The following is an 8,006-nucleotide window of genomic DNA, read 5'->3' on the forward strand; positions in this document are numbered from 1 at the left end:
TCCTTGAGTGGTACTTACCTGTGTTTTCACCTTGGCCACTTTCGTGCTATCGTTTATCCTGCCGCATAACTTGACTACCTGGTGAAACACCAAAAGCTGGAAGAAGCAAGGAATACATTCTCCCTTAGAGCCTCCAGAGATAGCATGACCCTGACAGCATCTTGCTTTTGTTTCAGTGGAACTGATTTATAACTTCTGGCCTCCAGAAATGTGAGAAAATAAATTTATCTTGTTTTAAGCCACCAATTTTGTGGTAATTTGTTATGGCAGCCCCAGGAACTAATACATACATACTCTATTCAAGAAGAGAACATACTTGGTTTGACAGCTGGTTATTTATGCTATAAAGCTATTAATCACTACCTCATAGGATTATTGCATGCTTAATGGAATAATTCATGTAAAGAAAATAGGACAATTAGAATTCAAGTTTCAGGTAATTGGTTAAATATAAATAAAGTTTGTAAGTAATTTAAATATAAGAGTGGCTGATAATATACTTACTTGTGCTCTGATATTATTTTTGGATATAAAAGGAAAGGGTGGAGTTACAGTACCCTGTGACTGGCCAAATACCAATGAGAGCCTGTAGCATATGTGCATGCCATCAGCAATGAGTGGTAAGGAGCGTGGGTGGTGAAGGCTTTGAAAATTGGAATGTGTGCAAGTTAATACATGTATTTGTCAGTTCTTATGCTACTAATAAAGACATACCTAAGACTGGGTAATTGATAAAGGAAAAGAGGTTTAATGGATTCACAAATCCACATGGCTGGGGAGGCCTCACCATCATGGTGGCATGTGAAGGAGGAGCAAAGTCATGTCTTACATGGCAGCAAGCAAAAGTAGTTTGTGCAGGGTTACTGCCCTATAACAAAACATCAGATCTCATGAGACTTATTCACTGTCATGAGAACAACATGGGCAAAACCCACTCCCATGGTTCACTTACCTCCCACTAGGTCCTTCCCATGACGTGTGGCAATTATGGGAGCTACAATTCTAGATGAGATTTGGGTGGGGACACAGCCAAAAAGTATCAGTACAAATCAAATAAACCACTAATGAAAATGGTTAATAAGCTCTAAAGTGTTACTTTTTTTCCTTCCAACTCCTTTTTTTATCTACCTTTTCTTCTTCTTTTTAACAGATATATTATTTGTGACTCTATGAAGACACAGGCAGCTTGGGAAGATGGGAGAAATGTATAGGCATTGCTACCAGGAAGAATGAGAGGTTAAAATTTCTGTCAGTAACCTCTGTCACTTTATTTGTGTAGTTCTTAGAATAGCAAACTAGAGAATAAATTGAAAATGACATTCTCAAGTGAATATCTGTATTAAGGGTATGTTCTACCCTTAAAAGGGAGATCATTTGGGAACTTTAAGGTTTAATGACTGCCTTGTTGGATTTTGGAATTGTGTGGGGCCTGTAGCCCCTCTGTTTTGGCCAATTTCTCCCATTTGGAATGGCTATATTTACCCAATGTCTGTATCCCCATCGTATCTAGGAAGTAACTAACTTGCTTTTGATTTAACAAGCTCATAGGCCTTGTGTCAGATGAGACTTTGCCCTTGGACTTTTGAGTTAATACTGGAATGACTTAACACTTTGAGGGACTTCTGGGAAGGCATGATTGTGTTTTGAAATGTGAGGATATGAGATTTTGGGGGGGTCAGGGTGGAATGGTATGGTTTGGCTGTGTCTCCACACAAATTTCATCTTGAATTGTAGTTCCCATACTTCCAATGTGTTGTGGGAGGGACCCAGCGGAAGGTAATCGAATCATGGGGATGGTTACCCCCATGCTGCTTTCTTATGATAGTGATTGAGTTCTCATGAGACCTGATGGTTTTACAAGGGGCTTTTCCCCCTTTTGCTGGGCACTTTTTCCTGCCATCATGTGAAGGACATCTTTGCTTCCCCTTCTGCCATGACTGTAAGTTTCCTGAGGCCTCCCTAGCCATGTGGAACTGTGAGTTAATTAAACCTTTCCCTTTATAAATTACCCAGTCTCCAGCAGTCCTTTAAAGCAGCATGAGAATGGACTAATACACCATCTTAGTGAATAGCAAGTATATAATAGAGTATTATTAACTATAGTTGTCATTCTCTACATTAAATCAACAGAACTTATGAAACTTTCTACAATTTGGGCAACATCTGATATCTCGTTTCCCACATCTGCTGGCAACCACCATTGTACTCTCTGCTTCCGTGAGTTTCACTATTTTAGGTCATCAAGTATTTGCCTTTCTCTGAGTGACTCATTTCACTTAGCATAATGTCTTCCAGGTTCATCCATGTTGTCACAAACGGCAGGAATTTAATTTCAGTTCCAACATAACACATGGCTTAAAAAGCAAAGAGGAGCTCAAATTTACTCATTCATGCCTAGGTAAAATTTTTCCAATAAGAAATATGAATTACATTGTTGTTGACATACGTTATTTGTTGCAAATATGCAATGTTATGCAAAAAATTTAAAACATAAAAACTGATCTTTACTGAGTCTTGAGAAGCCCACTACTGGAATGTCCTGAAAGCCTAGAGCATTGTATATTCATTTGGCTGCAAATTGACTGCATTGTCATATTTGCTAAGCCCTGGCCTTAAGGCATTTTTTCCCAGGCAATCAAACAGGAGTTCTGCTGTTCACAGCTCTTAATTTTATTTTTCTCAAGAAATCTCACAAAAAAGAGAGACCACAAAGGTTAACTTGGCAGAACCATCAGCAGCAGTTATGTAAATCTACTCCTAATGTCCTCCCCAAAATAGCCCTTTCTTCTGTTATGATTCATTCATTCATAGATAATAATCGTCTAATCAGATTCTAATATGGAAGATTCAATAACTATTCTTCAAAACTTTCTTAGTGCTTTAAGGAGACACACTGGGACTAAAATCCAAGCTTCACTGCTTCCTACTAGCATAATTTTAGACAAATTATTTAACCTTTTAGATCCTCAGTTACCTTATTTGATATGTGGTAATGAAATTGTCACTAAGTGGACTCTTATTAAATGATAATTATTATTATAATCCTTATTGGAATTTCCTCTGATAGAAGACTCTGGTAAAGTTACATAATTTATCTTTGTTTTAGTTTCCTTAATTGTTAAAATTAGAGAATTTTGGGCAAGATTAAGCAAGTTAATATAGGTGAATGATACCTAGCTCTGAGTGAATATTTAATGAGTTATTATAATACATAATTATGAAATTACACAAAGTTCACATGTATGTAAATATCACTAATGCTTTAAAGTAAGGGACACCATATAGGATTAGGTAAGTTAAGACAAACTTTTTCAAGAAAATTCAAATAAAATTGTCTGGAAATTTAAAAGGAGGTGAGCTTTTGTTCAATGCATTAAGATTATATGGTACTAGAAAGGCCTGCTTGAGTGTAGATGTGAACCATTACGCAACATGATGGAGTTAGTAGCCACAATTCAGAAGCAATTTGTGGGGAGAGGTTATGCAATTTATAGTCATTTTTTATATATTTTTTCATCTTGGGGGTTAGCAGGAAACAATTTTTCATGGAGTTCAAGTCAGATGTCAACTCTGAAGTATGATTTTTTTCGTTTAAGTTTTGAATTATTGATGGGCAAAAAATTTATTTAACATTTTTAGCTTGAAAAGGGACTATTTAGTCATTCTCTCATAATTCAAACAAAGTTGTGTAGAATGTTTAAATGTGTGTGTATGTGTGTGCTTATACGGTGGTTACATACATGTTTTTGCTGGTAAACTTTTTGAGAATTTTCACAAAAGCAAACATAAACCTTTTATGTTTGGGCTGGGTGTGGTGGCTTATGCCTGTAATCACTTTGAATGACTGAGGCAGGTGGATAATTTGAGGCCAGGAGTTCAAGATCAGCCTGGCCAAGATGACGAAACCCCATCTCTAGTAAAAATACAAAAATTGACAGAGTATGGTGATGCACCCCTGTAATCACAGCTACTCGAAAGGCTGAGGCATGAGAATCACTTGAACTCAGGAGGCAGAGGTTTCCGTGAGTTGAGATCATGCCACTGCACTCCAGCCTGATGACAGAGTAAGACTCTGTCTCAAAAACAAACAAACAAACATTGTTTGTATCATTGTTCATAAATACATTAATATTGTTGCATTTGTAGATACAGATATGTTTATACTTTTCCTTGAAATGTTTATGTTCTTTTTCCAAGAACTTCAAGTTAATTTTAATATATTTATTACATATTTCTACCTATACCTTGCACAAGTAAAAAAGTTAATATATACTTGCTGAACACCAAGTAATGAATGCATTCAGACACATGTTGCTTAAGATACTGAGAAAAAGAGATAAAATAATTTAGCAAGAAATATTTTCAAATCAAACCTCTACTTAGTGCCTAGTACTTAGTAGATGCTATAGTAAGTAGAGGAGATGGATACATAAAGTGTTAGGTTTGAGTCCTAACACTTTTTCTGCGTTGGCAGGGAGACAGTTGGGTTGAGTTTTCATGATTCGCAGGATAAACTTGAGGCAGAAGTGTTGACTCAGTGGAAGTTTTGTAAAAATACTATAAACATTACAGAGAATAAAGTAAAAGAACATCTGAGAATGACCAAAAAAAAAAAAAAAAAAAAAAAAACCCAGATATAAAATGATGCATATGAGATAGCATTTAGAAAACATGAGTTACAAGGCAAGCTCAATAACTAACAATATCTGTAACCTTGTACAAGCTGTTTTACCCTAGTTAAGATGTCAGTGTCTTTATCTCTAAAACTAGGGGTTTAACTACAACATTTACCTCAACCATGACTTTTCCTGCCTTCTCCAACCCCAAGCGGTGTAAACTGAAATAGTTTAATATAAAACTTATTTGTTGATTTGGTAGTTTACTACTACTTTCCCAAAATTTTATGCTTAAAAAACTATCAATTTATTCTCCTTCGCAATTCTGTGGGATGACTGGGCTCAGCTGAGCAGTTCTTCTACTCCATGAAACATTGGCTGGTGCTGCAGTCATCTAGTAGCTTAACTGCATTGGAACTCCAAGATGGTTTATTTGCATGGCTGGTGATTGATGCTGGCTCTTAGCTGGGAGCTCAACTGGGGCTGTCAACTGGAGCAGTTATATACAGGCTATTCTTATGGTTTGACTTCTTAAATATAAGTGTTCCAACAGGGAGGAAATGACAGCTCTCATTCCCTTTAAAGTGTAGGCTTGGAACTGGCACGGTGTCACTTCTATCAGAGTATATTACTTGAGCAGTTAGCCACCGGATGAGCCAGATTCAAGAAGATGAGGAATAAACATTTCAACTTTAGGGAGAAATACAAAGAAGCTGTGGACATCTTTAAGATACCTAGATTTTGCTCTATGGCCTTACATTACTTATATTTCTTTCACATGTGAAATATACTCTCTCTTCTCCCAGACCTCCAAAAATCTCATTTTCTTATCTGATGTGGCTTCAAGGCAGGATCTCATCATTTAAATGAGGTTTAATTACAGATAAGATGTCTTGGATGTGATATATTTCAACATGAAAGCCTAATGAAATAAAGTGACTAATTTGACCCCTACATACTCAACATATAATAGAGAGACAGGAAGAGGAGAACCACAATTCACATTCCCAACCCCTGCTTTGTTAGTAAATGCTTATCAAAGGTTCTCCAGTGACAGGGGAAGTATCAGTTTGTAACATTTGCTGATTTCAACAGTGTGAATAGCATAGTCAATTTCAATCTATCAATGTGTTATTAACTAGCTTGCAAAATTCCTTAACACTTAACAAATGGCCCTTGTACACCACTCTGTTCCATCCAAGAAGGGGAGTTGGGAAATAGGAACCATGTCAATGATCCACAGCAATTGTGAAATCAAGTTGGGTACATATTGGCAATAATTTATGAGAGACATGTACCTTGGGGGTGATTTTCGATGCTTCTTGGCTCTACTTTTTGGGTTCTTGGCTCTTCTCTCCATGCCATCCTTCCTTTTCCATTCCTTGGGACAAGAAATGCCCCAAGTTTGCATTTAATTAGCATGCATGTCTTCTTCCTGTCCATAGAAAGTTAGAGGCCTCAATATCTCTTTTTATTATAAATTACCTCTGTTCCTTTAATGCAAAGTCCATAAAATCCCTTAAACATTGTGTGGGTTTCCTGTGTATCAATTTATAATTTACTTCATAAATCACAGTCTACATTACTCTATTAACCAAAATAATGGACCCACAGATCATTTTGAGACTGGTCCTTTTTTACCTTGCTTAGCCTGGGAGTCAGAGTAATATGGAATAACACCCTTTAGATCCCAGAGACGGTCTAGGATAAATGGACTTCAGAGGATTAGAAGCCTTATTGCCCAGCTGAAAAGCATTGCCTTAAGTCTGAGATCCTAACAAAGAGTCTAACAGATGCACCCTTGAAGTTCTGCCTCAGACCACATTTTTCTGGCAGCGCCCTGGATGTAATTATTGTCTGAAGAGTCTTTTTCTGGGAGTGTCTAGGGAAGAAAATTCTTTAAAAAACAAAACAAAACAGCAAGTCTTATCTTGAAAACCTAAAAATCCCTTCTCTAATTCATATCTCTTTCTTCTGTCTCTGTCTTTATATTATATTATATGCAGCTAAAATAAATGAGTAGGGACCTTTAACATTTTGCCTATAAATATTCTCAGCTGAATTTACAAGTTCATTAGGCATTTTTCTACTTTCTATGTTACCTTAGGTGACAGTGTTGACTAGCTTTTGACACTATATGAAATAAGTAACGTTATTTTCAGCTTCAAATAAAAAGTTTTCCCTGTCCTTCTCATCTTTTGTTATGATTTCCTTAATGTGAAACCACATTCTGCCTAGCTCTTAGCTCCAAATCCAGTGCCAAATAGTTACATTTTTGCTAAAAAGATGTTACACTTCCAGGCAGTAATTTCTGTTTTGTTTATCTGTTGCTGAATAAGTAATCACCCAAAACTCATTTTAAGACAAGAACCATTTTATTTTTTAAAAAACAATTATTTTGTTGTCTGGGCTCTGCTGAGTGGTTTTCTGCTCTATACAATGTTGACTGGGATGATGACTTTCATCCCAGTCAACAGGAGTTTGACTAACTAGAAGGTCAAAGATGGTTCTCTCATATGGCTAGCAGTTGATACTGGCAGTTGCCTAGGAGCCAAGATGGTCTGCTGGAACTACACATGGACAATCTCTGTGTCTTGGGCTTCCCACACCATAGCAATTGGGTTCCAAGATATAGCATCGTAAGAAAAAAATGTTCTAAGAGGGAAGAAGCAAACATTTTCCACATTGTTAAAGGGTATGCCTAGAACTGGTGTAATATCACTTCTTCCTCCTAGTAGGGGCAAGTACTCACAGGACCAAGGGCAGATACAATGGGAGGGTGAATGAACATCAATTCTAAATGAGAATATAACAAAGAATTGTTGACCCTCTTTAATTCATGAGACTTTATCCTGTTTCATGAGATACAAATATTTCAGGTAACCAAAGAGAATAACAATAACTTTGTTTTCACCACTTTTGATGAGTTTGTTTAGGTTATACATGTCTAACTATCATGTTTTTCCTCACTTTTTGAACTTGTGTAACCATCAGGATGGAAAAATCTTTTATTCTGGAGAGGGATTACATCTAAAATAATTTCAACTCCAAATGATCATGGACTATTATATTAGTGTCATCTCTGATTACTCTCCCTATATGGTTTCAATGTCCTATACTGAAAATTTCATTCCTTATTTGTTCACGATGATCACTCCTATAGCTATCCTCCATCATCTCTTCACAGAAAATAGTGTCCCAGACTTAGGACATCTAGATGCTTGGCCTGGCTCAGCTGTTTTCTAAGTGACCTTGGGGAAATTAGTAAGCTTTCAACAATTTTCTCACTTATTATGTGTTGATAAAAATAAAACAAAAGAATGCTTCTCTATAATGAGACAGTTTATGTGAAAGTGCTTTGTACAGTGTGTTATATTCACGTGAAGGATA

This window comes from Macaca thibetana, chromosome 15 (genome assembly GCF_024542745.1).
Source record: "Macaca thibetana thibetana isolate TM-01 chromosome 15, ASM2454274v1, whole genome shotgun sequence".
In the NCBI taxonomy this organism is placed as follows: Eukaryota; Metazoa; Chordata; class Mammalia; order Primates; family Cercopithecidae; genus Macaca; species Macaca thibetana.